General features: G+C 40.4%; 1 protein-coding gene across 1 annotated transcript in view; it reads left to right on the plus strand.

The window, feature by feature from the left end:
• The first annotated feature begins 3,222 nt into the window (after window positions 1-3,222).
• The window catches only part of LOC100654428 (placenta-specific gene 8 protein-like), a 30,136-nt gene continuing 15,218 nt past the window's right edge, over window positions 3,223-18,140 (plus strand). The window contains exon 1 of the mRNA XM_003414198.2: window positions 3,223-3,346. The gene's annotated coding sequence lies outside the window, so the exon portion shown is untranslated. The remainder of the gene's footprint in view (window positions 3,347-18,140) is intronic.

Raw genomic sequence — 18,140 nt, forward strand, 5'->3', positions numbered from 1 at the left:
GTGTTATGCAGATGACACAATCTGGCTTGCTGAAAGTGAAGAGGACTTGAAGCACTTACTAATGAAGATCAAAGACCACAGCCTTCAATATAGATTGCACCTCAACATAAAGAAAACAAAAATCCTCACAACTGGACCAATGAGCAACATCATGATTAACGAAGAAAAGATTGAAGTTGTCAAGGATTTCATTTTACTTGGATCCACAATCAACACCCATGGAAGCAGCAGTCAAGAAATCAAAAGACACATTGCATTGGGCAAATCTGCTGCAAAGGACCTCTTCAAAGTGTTGAAGAGCAAAGATGTCACCTTGAAGACTAAGGTGTGCCTGACCCAAGCTATGGTATTTTCAATCACATCATATGCATGTGAGAGCTGGATAATGAATAAGGAAGACCAAAGAAGAGTTGACGCTTTTGAATTGTGGTGTTGGCGAAGAATATTGAATATACCACGGACTGCCAAAAGAACGAACAAATCTGTCTTGGAGGAAGTGAGACCAGAATGTTCCTTAGAGGCAAGGATGGAGAGACTGCGTCTTACATACTTTGGACATGTTGTCAGGAGGGATCAGTCCCTGGAGAAGGACATCATGCTTGGCAGAGTACAGGGTCAGCAGAAAAGAGGAAGACCATCAATAAGGTAGATTGACGCAGTGGCTGCAACAATGAGCTCAAGCATAACAATAATTGTAAGGATGGCTCAGGACCGGGCAGTGTTTCGTTCTTTTGTGCATAGGGCTGCTATGAGTCAGAATCGAGTCAACGGCACGTAACAACAACAACAGCTACATGCAAAATAGGAGTGAATCTTAGCAATACGTGTTGTTACCCCAAAAAATATGTAAAGCTGCCTCCTAAGTGGAAAGAAATAAAATAAATAATAAAATAAAATAAATTGAAATTGTGATAAGTACTACAAAAAAACAAGAATTACGTAATAAAGGGTAGTGGGGAAGTACTTCAAGTAGGAAAGGTCTCTTTGAGGAGGTCATTTTAGAACCAAGACCTGAACAAGTGACAAAGCAGAGAAAACAGAAAGTGCAAAAGCCAAAGAAGAAATAAGCTTAGTTTCAGGGACAGAAAGAAGACCAGAGAGAGTGGAGAATGGCCATGGTAGATTTTAGATTTTATTCCAAATGCAATGGAAATTCATAGTGTTTTTGTCAAAAAAATGACAAAATTTCATTTTGAAACAATTGGTGTGGCTGCTGTGTGGAAAAAACATTATAGAAGGGCAAGAGAGGAAGCAGGGAGACAAATAAGGAAGTTTTTGCAAGAATCCAGGTGACAGTTGTAAACTGTGACAGTGGAGATGTGGAAAAGTATATGGATTAAGCCTATATTCAGAGGTAAAACCAAAGGCTCTTGCTGCTGGAGTGGATGAGTGGTATAAGGTGACCCCTAGGCTTCTGGCTCAAACAATAAATGGATAATGGTACCAATTACTGAAACAGATAAGTTTAGGAGGTGTGTTGGATACCAGAAGGGAATCGAAGGTTTCAGTAGGTATATGGTAAGCATGAGATGAGTATTAGACGTTCAAAGGGTATGTAAGGGAGAAGTGGTATGGTCCCTACTTCAAATTTTCCTCCTGTCTTAGGTTTTTTGTTTGTTTGTTTTTTGTCTTAGTTATCTAGTGCTGCTACAACAGAAATAGCACAAGTGGGTGGCTTTTACAAAGAGAAATTTATTCTCTCACAGTTTAGAAAGAAGGCTAGAAGTCTAAATTCAGAGTGCCAGCTCCAGGGGAAGGCTGTCTTTATTGCCTCCAGAGAAAGATCCTTGCCATCGATCTTTCCCGGTTAAGGAACTTCTCAGCACAGGGACCCCGGGTACAAAGGACGCTATTCTTCTGGCTCTTGTTTCATAGTGGTATGAGGTCCCCCTGTCTCTCTGCTTGCTTCTCTCTTTTATATCTCAAAAGACATTTATTTAACACAACCTAATCTTGTAGACTGAGTCCTGCCTCGTTAACTGCCTCTAATCCCACCTCATTAACATCATAGGGGTAGGATTTACAACACATAGGAAAATCACATCAGATGGCAAAATGGTGGACAATCACACAATACTGGGAATCATGGTCTAGCCAAACTGACATACATAATTTCTGGGAGACACAATTCAACCCATAGCACCCCATAAATCAAGGTTTGAAGTCAGCTAAAGGACACTTGACCATCCTATTGATTCCTATCTTTACTCATTCTATTCCCTGTCTGCCTTATCACCAATTCAAATCTTATCCTTCAATGTTTAGTTTATACAAAAAAAAATTAATTTACTTTCCTAAACCCCAGTGACTTTTGTCATAGTTAACTCCTATGATATTTTATTCTGTTTACCTTTATTAACCATCTACAATCTTTCATCTTGTGGTTCTGTCCAAATGCTCTTAGCATAACTTGAAGAGATAGACAGCGTACTCAAGTTCTTTCCTGAACCAGGGACCAAAATTAAAGCCAAAGTCTTTGCCATCAAGTTGATTCCTACTCATAGTGACTCTATGTGTTACAGAATAGAACTGTTCCATACAATTTTCTTGTCTGTAATCTTTATGGAAGAAGATCTCCAGCCTTTCTTCTCCAGCACCCCTAGGTGGATTTGAACTGCCAACCTTTAGGTTAGCAGTCAAGCGCAAACTGTTTGCACCACCCAAGGACCTCTCCGCTATGGGTAGCATAATGCTAAATACAGACTTCATGAGATGTAACCTCTGTCTTTCCTGTATTCATTCAGGGCTGGTGCTAGGGTGAGGCAAAGGAGGTGCCTATGGGCACAAAATTAAAGAGACATTAAAATTGTTGGACCAAAGGATAAGTGTATTTTTTCACTCTCCAATGTACTATGAGAGAGTCACTATGAGTCAGAATCAACTCAACAGCAGGGGGTTATGTGCTCTGTAGCCAATACTGTCTTCTAAAAAGATAACACCAACCTATAATGCCACCAACAATCAAATCTGTCAGTTTTGCAAAAATTTGTCAAAACTGGATGTCATGTTTATGAAAAAAAGCATTATTGTTTTGGGTTATAATTGGTGTCTCAAACTTCCTTTAATGATAATCAACCTACATGTAATGAGCATTAAAATCAGCCAAGCATTATCAGTGACTTGTTAATGACTTTCAAGGTAGGGCTTACAGCATTTCTTGAGTTGAAAAATAGCAGAAACACAACTTAAAACCATCTTCTTCCTGGATTATGCTGGCCAATAAGAATCTCTAAATACATTCTTTGTACTCATACTGCAATATAAACACTGGTGGCTCTCCCACTTCACATAACTTTCTCACGGTGAGATTCTCCCTCTGGCCACAAGACACTTCCTGCTCAGAGCTGTAAGTACTTTGAAATTATGTACTTCTTCAAAAGCTTATCTTAGCACAGAAAAAAGATTTTCTTGAAATTATTGATTAATTTTCTTGTATTTTTCTAACATATCATATTTTAAAATTCAAAATATGAAAGACCAGTATTTTCTTATCTAATTGGTAATAAAGGAAATGTAGTAAATTTAGACAAATTCAACAATTATGATGTGCCAACCATGTGCTAGATGCTAAGAGAGCCAGATGCTATGCTTTTTGAGGAAACCCTGGTGGTGTAGTGGTTAAGTGCTATGGCTGCTAACCAAAGGGTCCGTAGTTTGAATCTGCTAGGCACTCCTTGGAAGCTCTATGGGGCAGTTCTACTCTATCCTGTAAAGTCACTATGAGTTGGAATTGACTCGATGGCACTGGCTTTTTTTTTGGCTTATGTGCTGTCAGTATGAAATACATTCTATATATTATAGCTACTAACTTGAGATTAAATTCAGTCTTTATTTAAAATGATATGCATATTTAAATGTGCTAGTCTAATTTCTTTCTGTTTTATATTTTGTTGCAACTCAATACCCGGGGAAAGATATTAATAAGATGGTGGACTGTGCTTCTCAAGGGCGAGGTGTTCATAAGCTGGGGAGACAGGTACAAAGTTTGTTGTAACTAAAGCTAATGGATGCAATTAAGACTTTTAAAATATGAACCAAATCCAGCAAGGTTTTCTGACATGGAGAACATTCCAAGGAAAGTGCTTTCTGAAGGGAGTGGTCTTAGTATCATGCTTTAACAGTTTACCACTAAGATTCTTGTTTTTTTCCCCACTGTCTCCATTTTTCCTTTTTCTTCAACGGCTTTTTCCATCATCCGTTCTGCACCTCTGGGATCATAGACGGTGTTAAACAAAACAGCCTGTGGTCACACAGAGTGATGGGCAGAGTAGCTGGCCATGGAGAGGGAACAAGAGACATCTTAGGGTCTACCAAATCTAGCGCAAGGCTTTTACACACACTGAGTGCTCAGTAAACAGTTGCTGAATTGAACTGGATCTGTAGTTATAAGTAACAGATGAGAAATGAAAAATCCCAGGGCCTTGAGTATGAAAGCGTGCTGTGCGAGTCAGCTAGCCCTGGACTCTCCTGGGATGCCAAAACTTCTGCATAGCCTTACAGCCAAGGAGCGAGCAGGACTACAGTTAACCCTGTGATCCATGGTCAAGCTGGAGGTGCTGCCACAGGCTGCACCCTCTTGGAGAAAGGGACTCCATTTTTCTCATTCTCACTAGACACCATGTGTGTCTACCCAGAGGGGTGCCTCTTTCTACTTTACAGAATAGCACCCTATGGCTTAGGCGCCACAGTTCTGCAAATGCTCATTTCAGATTCCTGGACCCAAGTCCATCCCACCTAAATCACAATCTCTTAGTGCCCAGGAATCTACATCATAAGCAAGTTCTCCAGGCAGTTTTTATGCACAGGAAACCTTGAGGATCAGACTTGTAGATAAGGTCCCAGAAGATAAGGTTAAAGATGTCACTCAGCACTGAGGGGGTTTCAGGGAAGTTCTTCCCCACACCCATCCCCATTTCTACCTAATGTTGACCTTTAAACTTGAATGACTAAGGTTAAAGACCATTGACACTGAACGGCTGAACCTAAGATAATTGAGTTTGGGACATTTTCATTTGTTCCTGGTTTTGTATTTTGTTACAATTTTGAAAAATGTATAGAGCAGTTCTACTCTGCAACACACAGGGTCACATGAGTTGGAATCAACTCAATGGCATCTAGTTAAAGGAAGCCTAGGATTTTGAAACATTTAAACTACAGAGTTGCATAAGAGTATGGCTTTTCCTAAAGTTACAGAACTCTTCAAAATAAGCTAAAGGCATCAAATGGGAGTCCTGGATGTTAGTTCCTTCTAGGGTAGTTCTCCTGGCTGGACTGGGCTGGGCAGAGCAGCCTTTTTAACTGGTGTAGGCACTGGGTTTTTAGCATTCACTGAGGAGCCCTGGCGGTGAGGAATTTCAAGCCACTGAATGCTAATCATAAAGGTCGGTGGTTCAAAACCACCAGTGGTTCAAGTGGCTTCTTGGGAGAAAGATGTGGCAGTTGGCTTCCTTAGAGATTTACAGCCCTGAAAACCTTATGGGGTTGCTATACGTTGGAATTGACTCAATTTCAGTGGGTTTTTTTTTTTTAAGGCAGCATTCACTAGGGAGGAACTTCTAGTATTGTGAGTTGTCTCCTAGGGTCCCACACCCTTCTTCAGTTCTCTGTGCTAAAGTACAAGGAAGCACCTGGGGCCCCACAATATCCCATAATCAAAAGAGAAAGTAAAAAAGCAGTGCAAGAAATAGAAACTTAGGTTTTTACTGTTGGACGGAAGACTCTTCATGCTAGTACACTGAGGCGGTAAACTTCCATGCGAACTAACTGCCAGCACAGGGATATTTTGGATGAGGCTGCTGGCTACAGAGTAGGTGAATTATTTTGATTGGGTTTCAGCAGGACTCAGGCATGTTCAGGTCTCAAGTTGCTACAAAGGCTAAAAGTAGTCCATGTGAACACACAAATACACGTGCTGTACACTGAGCAGGGAGAGTCTGGTTAAGGAAAGGAAAATTAGATGATTATAGTACAGGTACATTTTTATTCTGAAATATTCAGTTGTTATTATATTAAAAGTCACAGTATATGCTTCTTGAAAAATAAGTGAAAGAGCGTGTTTTCCTCTGAAAGAGATTGAGGAAAGGATTCTTACTCAGCTGGTATTTACTGAATGATGCTACCTGTATGCCAGTCATTGGTTAGGGACTAAAGAAAAAATAAAAATGATAAGCAGTTACAGAATAATCAGCATGTCCCCCTTAAAATTTATGTTATTTGATTTACTCTTTGTTCCCAAAATATAAATTTCTAGTTTGGTTTATAAAGAAATAAATGTTAATTGTAAAAACAAAAATTTTTCAGACAATACACAAAATTAAACAGATAAAAGTAAAAAATATCCAACAGTCAGAGATTACTCAGACCCACAGGTGACAACCATTAGATGCAGAGACAACCACCCAACATGCTATTGTACATCCTTTCGTTTTGTTATTAAATTTGCCTAATTTTTTAAAATTTGTAATTTAAAACAGAAGTTTATTAGAAATTTTGAATATATGTCTTTAGCATTTCATGTAATGCTCTCCTCTTTGGGCAAAATATGGGAAGCCATCACCCAAAAACATGGTTTCTATCACTTCAGCACTAGAGTTTGGGAGACGGGGGAAGAACTGGGTCCTAGGATGTCAGGGAGGTAAAGGGGTCACCTGAAGAATGTCCTTGCTCCTTGAGCGGTTTCTATGAGCTCCGCACTAGCCAGTGTTTGATATGCACCCTCCCTGGCATCAGGCATTGCTTCACCAAGATGGGGGGAAGAGAACGAGGCGGTAGTGGGGTTACTGAGCAGTCACTGTGTGCCAGGCCCTGTGCTAAGCTTTTGAAATCCATCACGGAAAAAGCCCACTCAATTGTCTCTCTCTGATGTTAGTTACCATCAGAGCACCCCTCAGCCCACACCATCCGAAGAAAACGTTTTTAAATTTATATCATGCCAAATACGAAGCCTGGTGGGGCTGGGCAGTTGGGGTCGGGTGGAAGAGAGGGGCGGGATACCGGGGAGCTAGGGGGGCCCTAGGGAGCCAGCAGCGCCCCGACCCTGGCCCCAGCGCCCGCGGATCACTGACACCTTGGAGCAAGGTGTTCGGGCTCTGGGACTTCCCCTCCGCTCTCGCCGGTTCCCTCCTGTCCGCCACCCGCCCTGCCATGTGGTCCCCCTAGCTCTGCGGAGCTGGTGCAGCCATCTAAAGCTGGCGGTTCCCTGACTGAGTGAGCCTGAGTGAGCATTAATTGGCCGCCTCCTTTGCGTGAGCTTTAAGCTGACAGCCCTGGAAAATTCAGAGGCGAATAAGAGCTGGTCCCCACAGGGAAGACAGAAGAGTAAATAACCAACATTACTGGGGGGGCGGGGGGGAGGACAGAATGCGGGCGCCTGGTCAAAAACAATAATAAAGAGGCACATGATGAAAGATCAACCAGATCGACAAACCACTGGCCAAATTGACAAAAGAAAAGCAGGAGAGAAGGCAAATAACCCAAATAAGAGATGAAATGGGGAGACATTACAACAAACCCAACTGAAATAAAAAGGATCATAACAGAGTATTACAAAAAACTATACTCCAACAAATTCAAAAAACCTAGAGAAAATGGACAAATTTCTAGAAACACACCACCTAACCGAACTAACACAAAATGATGTTGAAAATCTGAACAGATCCGTAACAAGAGAAGAGATTGAAAAAGTAATAAAAGAAACTCCTCTCCTCCCTCCAAAGAAAAAGCCCTGTTTCAGATGGCTTCACCAGGGAATTCTACCAAACATTCAGTGAAGAACTTACACCAGTACCACTCAAACTATTCCAGAACATAGAAAAGGAAGGGATACTTCTGAACTCATTCTATGAAGCCAGCATAACCCTGGCAAAGACACCAAAAAAAAAAAAAAAAGAAAATTTTAGACTGGTATCTCTCATGAATACAGATGCAAAAATACTCAACAAAATCTAGCCAATAGAATTCAGCATCATATCAAAAAATAATACACCATAACCAAGCAGGATTCATACTATGTATGCAAGGATATTTCAACATTGGACAATCAATCAACGTAATACACCACAAAAATTTAAAAATCACATGATCATCTCAGTCAACTCAGAAAAGCCACTCAACAAAGTCCAACACTCATTCCTAATAAAAACTCCCAAAAAAATAGGTACAGAAAGGAAATTTCCCAACATAATATAGGGAATCTATATAAAACCAACAGCTAACATCATTCTTAATGAAGAGAGGCTGAAAACATTGCCCTTGAGAACAGGAACAAGGCAAGGATGCCCTTTATCACCATTCCTATTTAACATTGTGCTGGAAGTCCTCGCTATGGCAGTAAGGCATGAAGAAGAAATAAAGGGCATCCAAACTGATAAGGAAGAAGTAAAACTGTCCCTATTTGTGGATGATATAATAATCTACATAGAAAACCCGAAAGAAAGTTTTCCACAAGAAAACTACTGAAACTATTAGAAAGATTCAACAGAGTTGCAGGATACAAGATAAACATAAAAAAAAAAAAATCAGTTGGATTCCTATACACCAATAAAAAGAATGACAAAAAGGAAAACAATACCATTTATAATGGCCCCTAAAAAAATAAAATACTGAGTAATAAATCTAATCAGGGATGTAAAGGCCTATACAAAGAAAACTACAAAACACTACTGTAAGAAACCAATAGAGATCTACATAAATGGAAAAACATACCATGCTCATCAATAGGTAGGTTCAACCTAGTGAAAAGGACCGATCTACCCAAAGCAATTTACAAATACAATGTAATCCTGATCCATATACCAACAACATTCTTTAAAGAGTTGGAAAAACTAATCATTAACTTTTTTATGAAAAATGAAGAGACCTCAAATAAGTAAGTAAAGTGCTATTGAGAAGAAGAATAAAGTAAGAGGATTCATACCATCTGAACTCAGAACCTACTGTGCAGCTACGGAAGTCAAAACAGACTGGTACTGGCACAACGACAGATACATTGACCAGTAGAACAGAATTGAGAACCCAAATGTAAATCCATCCACCTGTGGTCACCTGATCTTCAACAAGGGCCCAAAGTCCACCAAATGGGGAAAAGACAATCTTATTAACAAATGGTGCTGACAAAACTGGATGCCTATCTGCAAAAAAGTGAAGCAGGAACCATACCTCACACCATATACATAAACTAATTCAAAATGGATCAAAGACCAAAATATAAAGCCAAAAACTATAAAGATCATAGAAGAAAAAAAGGATGAACTCTAGAGGCCCCAATACATGACAGTAACTGTATACAAACCACAACTAACAGCACACAACCTCCAGAAGATAACCTAGATAACTGGAATCTTCTAAAAATCAAACACATACTCTCATCAAAAGACTTCACCAAAAGAGTAAAAAGAGAACCTAAAGACCGTGAAAAAATTTTTGGCTATTACAAATCCAACAGTTTTAATCACTAAAATCTATAGGAAAATCCACCACCTCTATAATAAAAAGACAAATAATCCAATTAAAAAATGGGCAAAGGAAATGAACAGACTCTTCACCAAAGAAGACATTCAAGCGGAAAACAGACAGGTGAGGAAATGCTGGGGATCGCTAGCCATTAGAAAAATGCAAACCAAAACAACACTGAGATATCTTCTCACCCCAGCATTACTGGCTTGAATCTCAAAAAACAGAAAATAACATGTTGGAGAGGTTGCGGGAGATAGGAACACTTATGCACTACTGGTGGGAATGCAAAATGATATAACCATTTTGGAAAACGATATGACATTTCCTTAGAAAGCCAGAAATAGGAATACCATATGATCCAGCAATCCCACTCCTAGAAATATATCCTAGACAAATAAGAGCTGTCACACAAACAGACATATGCACACCCACGTTCATTGCAGCATTGTTCACAATAGCAAAATATGGAAACAACCTAGATGCCCATCAACAGATGAATGGATAAACAAACTATGGTACATAAACACAATGGAGTACTAAGCAGTGATAAAGAACAATGATGAATCTGTGAAGCATCTCACAACATGGATGAGTCTAGAGGACATTATGCTGAGTGAAATAAGTCAATCACAAAAGGGCAAATATTGTATGAGACCACTTCTACAAAAATCCATGAAGAGGTTTACATACAAAAAGAAAAAATCTTTGAAGGTTACAAGGGGTGGGGATGGAAAAACACTAAAAAGGCAATAGATAAGTGCTAACTTTGGTGAAGGGTAAGACAGTACACAATACTGGGGAAGCCAGCACAACTTGTACAAGGAAAGGTCATGAAAGCTCCATACGCACATCCAAACTCCCAAAGGGACCAAATTACTGGGCTGAAGGCCATGGGGATCATGGTCTCGGGGAACATCTAGAATAATTAGCATGATATACTTTATAAAGAAAGTGTTCTACATTCTACTTTGGTAAGTAGCATCTGCGGTCTTAAAAGCCTGTGAGTGGCCATCTAGATACTCTACTTGTCTCACCTTTTTGGGAGCAATGGAGAATGAAGAAAACTAAAGACATACGAAGGACATAAGGGAAGGATTACTCCAAAGGACTAATGGACCACAACTACCATGGTTTCCACCAGACTGAGTCCAGTACAACTAGATGATGCCTGGCTATCACCACTGACTGCTCTGCCAGGGATCACAATAGAGGGTCCCAGAGAGAGCAGGAGAAAAATGTAGAATAAAATTCTAACTCACAAAAAAGACCAGACTTGAGGCGGGGCCAAGATGGCAGACTAGGTGGACGTTACCGCGGATCCCTCTTGCAACAAAGACTTGGAAAAACAAGTGAATCGATAACATACATAACAATCTACGAACTCTGAACAACAAACACAGATTTAGAGATGGAGAACGAACAAATACGGTAAAAGCAGCTATTGTTTTCAGAGCCTGGAGCCAGCGTACCAGTCAGGTGACCTTCGGAGCCCGATTTGGGGCAGAGCCCAGGGGGGCAGATGGCACAGACAAGGGGCCAAGCCCTAGCCCCCGAACTCATTCCGGGAGGGGACCCAGCCAGTTCGCGCGGGCGGCGTGGCGGCGCAGCCTGTGGGAGCAGTCCCCGGGAGGCAGTGACTGGTCTTGGAGGGGGGAGAGCAGCGTCCCAGCCAGGGAGCGGTCCCGCCGGGATTTTGGCAGGGCGAGGGCGTAGCGTGAGCATGGGGAGCAGCTCCATCCCCCTGAATTGGCCCCGGGGGGGGGGCCCAGCCAGTTCGCACAGGCGGCGCGGCGGCGCAGCTGGTGGAAGAAGTCCCCGGGAGGCAGTGGCTGGTCTTGGAGCAGGGAGAGTGGCGTCCCAGCCTGGACGCGAAGTCGCGGAGCAGGCGCAGAGAGCTGCTCCGCTTTCCTGAGCTGACCCCGGAGGGGAGGGCCCAGCCGGTTCGCGGAGGCGGCGTGGCGACGCGGCTGGCGGACGGGGAGTCCCCGGGAGGCAGCTACTGATGTTGGAGTCAGGAGTGCACCATCCTAGTAGGGGAACCTTAACCTTGGATGTGGGGCTGACAGCGGAGGATCTGACCGTGACTCCAGCGGGCCAGACCCCCCCGGGGGCAATCTCCACACAGCCAGCACACATAGGCGACGCGCCCCATGGAAATCTCAGATAGAATAGTCATTCCAAGCAAGACAAGCAACTCTGGCTATATTCTGAGGTGCTACTCTCCTAGCTCTCTGATCCCTCCCACACCCTCCCCAGGAGGCTCCATTAACATCCGAATAGCCTGAGCCAGAGGGAGAACTCTGATAGGGATCTGACTGCATTTTTTTTTTAGCGGATTTTCTGGAAAAACTAGTTTCCCAGTGATGGCTCGAAGACAGCAGTCCATATCAAACCACATAAAGAAGCACACCATGACAGCTTCTCCAACCCCCCAAACAAAAGAATCAAAATCTTTCCCAAATGAAGATACGATCCTGGAATTATCAGATACAGAATATAAAAAACTAATTTACAGAATGCTTCAAGACATCACAAACGAAATAAGGCAAACTGCAGAAAAAGCCAAGGAACACACTGATAAAACAGTTGAAGAACTCAAAAAGATTATTCAAGAACATAGTGGAAAAATTAATAAATTGCAAGAATCCATAGAGAGACAGCATGTAGAAATCCAAAAGATTAACAATAAAATTACAGAATTAGACAACGCAATAGGAAGTCAGAGGAGCAGACTCGAGCAATTAGAATGCAGAATGGGACATCTGGAGGAACAGGGAATCAACACCAACATAGCTGAAAAAAAATCAGAGAAAAGAATGAAAAAAATGAAGAAACCCCAAGAATCATGTGGGACTCTATCAAGAAGGATAACTCGTGAGTGATTGGAGTCCCAGAACAGGGAGGGGGGACAGAAAACACAGAGAAAATAGTTGAAGAACTCCTGACACAAAACTTCCCTGACATCATGAAAGACGAAAGGAAATCTATCCAAGATGCTCATCGAACCCCATTTAAGATTGATCCAAAAAGAAAAACACCAAGACATATTATCATCAAACTTGCCAAAACCAAAGATAAACAGAAAATTTTAAAAGCAGCCAGGGAGAAAAGAAAGGTTTCCTTCAAGAGAGAATCAATAAGAATAAGTTCAGACTACTCAGCAGAAACCATGCAGGCAAGAAGGGAATGGGACGACATATACAGAGCACTGAAGGAGAAAAACTGCCAGCCAAGGATCATATATCCAGCAAAACTCTCTCTGAAATATGAAGGCGAAATTAAGATATTTACAGATAAACACAAGTTTAGAGAATTTGCAAAAACCAAACCAAAGCTACAAGAAATGCTAAAGGAGATTGTTTGGTCAGAAAACCAACAATATCAGGTACCAGCACAATACAAGGTCACAAAAGAGAACGTCCTGATATCAACTCAAATAGGGAAATCACAAAAACAAACAAATTAAGATTAATTAAAATAAATAAATAAAATAATACACATAACAGGGAATCATGGAAGTCAATAGGTAAAAGATCACAATAATCAAAAAGAGGGACTAAATACAGAAGGCATTGAACTGCCAGATGGAAAGTGATACAAGGTGATATAGAACGATACAAGTTACGTTTTTACTTAGAATAATAGGGGTAAATAATAGGGTAACCACAAAAAGGAATATCAACTCCATAACTCAAGATAAAAGCCAAGAAAAACGTAATGACTCAACTAACATAAAGTCAAACACTACGAAAATGAGGATCTCACAATTTACTAAGAAAAACGTCCCAGCACAAAAAAGTATGTGGAAAAATGAAATGGCCAAGAACACACATGAAAAGGCATCAAAATGACAGCACTAAAAACTTATTTATCTATAATTACGCTGAATGTAAATGGACTAAATGCACCAATAAAGAGACAGAGAGTCTCGGACTGGATAAAGAAACATGATCCATCTATATGCTGCCTACAAGAGACACACCTTAGACTTAGAGACACAAACAAACTAAAACTCAAAGGATGGAAAAAAATATATCAAACAAACAATAAGCAAAAAAGAAGAGCAGTAGCAATATTAATTTCTGACAAAATAGACTTTAGACTTAAATCCACCACAAAGGATAAAGAAGGACACTACATAATGATAAAAGGGACAATTGACCAGGAAGGCATAACCATATTAAATATTTATGCACCCAATGACAGGGCTGCAAGATACATAAATCAAATTTTAACAGAATTGAAAAGTGAGATAGACACCTCCACAATTATAGTAGGAGACTTCAACACACCACTTTCGGAGAAGGACAGGACATCCAGTAAGAAGCTCAATAGAGACACGGAAGACCTACTTACAACAATCAACCAACTTGACCTCATTGACTGATACAAAACTCTCCACCCAACTGCTGCAAAATATACTTTTTTTTCTAGCGCACATGGAACATTCTCTAGAATAGACCACATATTAGGTCATAAAACAAACCTTTGCAGAGTCCAAAACATCGAATATTACAAAGCATCTTCTCAGACCACAAGGCAATGAAACTAGAAATCAATAACAGAAAAACTAGGGAAAAGAAATCAAATACTTGGAAAATGAACAATACCCTCCTGAAAAAAGACTGGGTTATAGAAGACATCAAGGAGGGAATAAGGAAATTCATAGAATGCAACGAGAATGAAAAGACTTCCTATCAAAACCTCTGGGACACAGCAAAAGCAGTGCTCAGAGGCCAATTTATATCGATAAATGCACACATACAAAAAGAAGAAAGAGACAAAATCAGAGAATTGTCCCGACAACTTGAACAAATAGAAAGTGAGCAACAAAAGAACCCATCAGGCACCAGAAGAAAACAAATAATAAAAATTAGAGCTGAACTAAATGAATTAAAATAGAGAACAGAAAAACAATTGAAAGAATTAACAAAGCCAAAAGCTGGTTCTTGGAAAAAATTAACAAAATTGATAAACCGTTGGCTAGACTGACTAAAGAAATACAGGAAAGGAAACAAATAACCCGAATAAGAAACGAGAAGGACCACATCACAACAGAACCAAATGAAATTAAAAGAATCATTTCAGATTACTACGAAAAATTGTACTCTAACAAATTTGAAAACCTAGAAGAAATGGATGAATTCTTGGAAAAACACTACCTACCTAAACTAACACATTCAGAAGTAGAACAACTAAATAGACCCATAACAAAAAAAAGAGATTGAAACGGTAATCAAAAAACTTCCAACAAAAAAAAGCCCTGGCCCGGACGGCTTCACTGCAGAGTTCTACCAAACTTTCAGAGAAGACTTAACACCACTACTACTGAAGGTATTTCAAAGCATAGAAAATGACGGAATACTACCCAACTCATTCTATGAAGCCACCATCTCCCTGATACCAAAACCAGGTAAAGACATTACAAAAAAAGAAAATTATAGACCTATATCCCTCATGAACATAGATGCAAAAATCCTCAACAAAATTCTAGCCAATAGAATCCAACAACACATCAAAAAAGATAATTCACCCTGATCAAGTGGGATTTATACCAGGTATGCAAGGCTGGTTTAATATCAGAAAAACCATCAATGTGATCCATCACATAAATAAAACAAAAGATGAAAACCACATGATCTTATCAATTGATGCAGAAAAGGTATTTGACAAAGTTCAACACCCATTTATGATAAAAAACTCTTACCAAAATAGGAATTGAAGGAAAATTCCTCAACATAATAAAGGGCATCTATGCAAAGCCAACAGCCAATATCACTCTAAATGGAGAGAACCTGAAAGCATTTCCCCTGAGAACGGGAACCAGACAAGGATGCCCTTTATCACCGCTCTTATTCAACATCGTACTTGAAGTCCTAGCCAGGGCAATTAGGCTAGACAAAGAAATAAAGGGTATCCGGATTGGCAAGGAGGAAGTAAAGTTATCACTATTTGCAGATGACATGATCTTATACACAGAAAACCCTAAGGAATCCTCCAGAAAACTACTGAAACTAATAGAAGAGTTTGGCAGAGTCTCAGGTTATAAAATAAACATACAAAAATCACTTGGATTCCTCTACATCAACAAAAAGAACACCGAAGAGGAAATAACCAAATCAATACCATTCACAGTAGCCCCCAAGAAGATAAAATACTTAGGAATAAATCTTACCAAGTGTGTAAAAGACCTATACAAAGAAAACTACAAAGCTCTACTACAAGAAATTAAAAGGACCTACTTAAGTGGAAAAACATACCTTGCTCATGGATAGGAAGACTTAACATAGTAAAAATGTCTATTCTACCAAAAGCCACCTAAACATATAACGCACTTCCGATCCAAATTCCAGTGTCATATTTTAAGGGGATAAAGAAACAAATCACCAATTTCATATGGAAGGGAAAGAAGCCCCGGATAAGCAAAGCATTACTGAAAAAGAAGAAGAAAGTGGGAGGCCTCACTCTACCTGATTTCAGAACCTATCATACAGCCACAGTAGTCAAAACAGCCTGGTACTGGTACAACAACAGGCACATAGACCAATGGAACAGAACTGAGAACCCAGATATAAATCCATCCACATATGAGCAGCTGATATTTGACAAAGGACCAGTGTCAGTTAATTGGGGAAAAGATAGTCTTTTTAACAAATGGTGCTGGCATAACTGGATATCCATCTGCAAAAAAATGAAACAGGACCCATACCTCACACCATGCACAAAAACTAACTCCAAGTGGATCAAAGACCTAAACATAAAGACTAAAACGATAAAGATCATGGAAGAAAAAATAGGGACAACCCTAGGAGCCCTAATACAAGGCATAAACAGGATACAAAACATTACCAAAAATGATGAAGAGAAACCAGATAACTGGGAGCTCCTAAAAATCAAACACCTATGCTCATCTAAAGACTTCACCAAAAGAGTAAAAAGACCACCTACAGACTGGGAAAGAATTTTCAGCTATGACATCTCAGACCAGCGCCTGATCTCTAAAATCTACATGATTCTGTCAAAACTCAACCACAAAAAGACAAACAACCCAATCAAGAAGTGGGCAAAGGATAGGAACACACATTTCACTAAAGAAGATATTCAGGCAGCCAACAGATACATGAGAAAATGCTCTCGATCATTAGCCATTAGAGAAATGCAAATTAAAACTGCGATGAGATTCCATCTCACACCAACTAGACTGGCATTAATCCAAAAAACACAAAATAATAAATGTTGGAGAGGCTGCGGAGAGATTGGAACTCTTATACACTGCTGGTGGGAATGTAAAATGGTACAACCACTTTGGAAATCCATCTGGCGCTATATTAAACAGTTAGAAATAGAACTACCATACAACCCAGAAATCCCACTCCTGGGAATATACCCTAGAGATACAAGAGCCTTCACACAAACAGATATATACACACCCATGTTCATTGCAGCTCTGTTTACAATAGCAAAAAGCTGGAAGCAACCAAGGTGTCCATCAACGGATGAATGGGTAAATAAATTGTGGTATATTCACACAATGGAATACTATGCATCGATAAAGAACAGTGATGAATCTGTGAAATATTTCATAACATGGAGGAACCTGGAAGGCATTATGCTGAGCAAAATGAGTCAGAGGCAAAAGGACAAATATTGTATAAGACCACTATTATAAGATCTTGAGAAATAGTAAAAACTGAGAAGAACACATACTTTTGTGGTTACAAGGCGGGGAGGGAGGGAGGGAGGGAAAGGGTTTTTTTATTGATTAATCAGTAGATAAGAACTGCTTTGGGTGAAGGGAAAGGCAATACTCAATACATGGAATGTCAGCTCAATTGGACTGGACCAAAAGCAAAGAAGTTTCCCGGATAAAATGAATGCTTCAAAGGTCAGCGAAGCAGGGGCGGGGGTCTGGGGAACATGGTTTGAGGGGACTTCTAAGTCAATTGGCAAAATAATTCTATTATGAAAACATTCGGCATCCCACTTTGAAATGTGGCGTCTGGGGTCTTAAATGCTAACAAGCGGCCATCTAAGATCCATCAATTGGTCTCAACCCACCTGGAGCAAAGGAAAATGAAGAACACCAAGGTCACACGACAACTAAGAGCCCAAGAGACAGAAAGGGCCACATGAACCAGAGACCTACATCATCCTGAGACCAGAAGAACTAGATGGTGCCCGGCCACAATCGATGACTGCCCTGACAGGGAGCACAACAGAGAACTCCTGAGGGAGCAGGAGATCAGTGGGATGCAGACCCCAAATTCTCATAAAAAGACCATACTTAATGGTCTGACTGCGACTAGAGGGATCCCGGCGGCAATGCTTCCCAGACCTTCTGTTGGAACAGGACAGGAACCATCCCTGAAGACAACTCATCAGACATGAAAGGAACTGGACAGTGGAGGGAAGAGAGATGCTGATGAAGAGTGAGCTAATTAAATCAGGTGGACACTTGAGAGTGTGTTGGCAACTCTTGTCTGGAGGGGGGATGGGAGGATAGAGAGAGAGGGAAGCTGGCAAAATTGGCACAAAAGGAGAGACTGAAAGGGCTGACTCAATAGGGGGAGAGCAAGTGGGAGAAGGGAGTAAGATGTATGTAAACTTACATGTGACACACTGATTGGATTTGTAAACGTTCACTTGAAGCTTAATAAAAGTTAAAAAAAAAAAAAGACCAGACTTAC

This window comes from Loxodonta africana, chromosome 5 (assembly GCF_030014295.1).
Source record: "Loxodonta africana isolate mLoxAfr1 chromosome 5, mLoxAfr1.hap2, whole genome shotgun sequence".
Classification (NCBI taxonomy): Eukaryota; Metazoa; Chordata; class Mammalia; order Proboscidea; family Elephantidae; genus Loxodonta; species Loxodonta africana.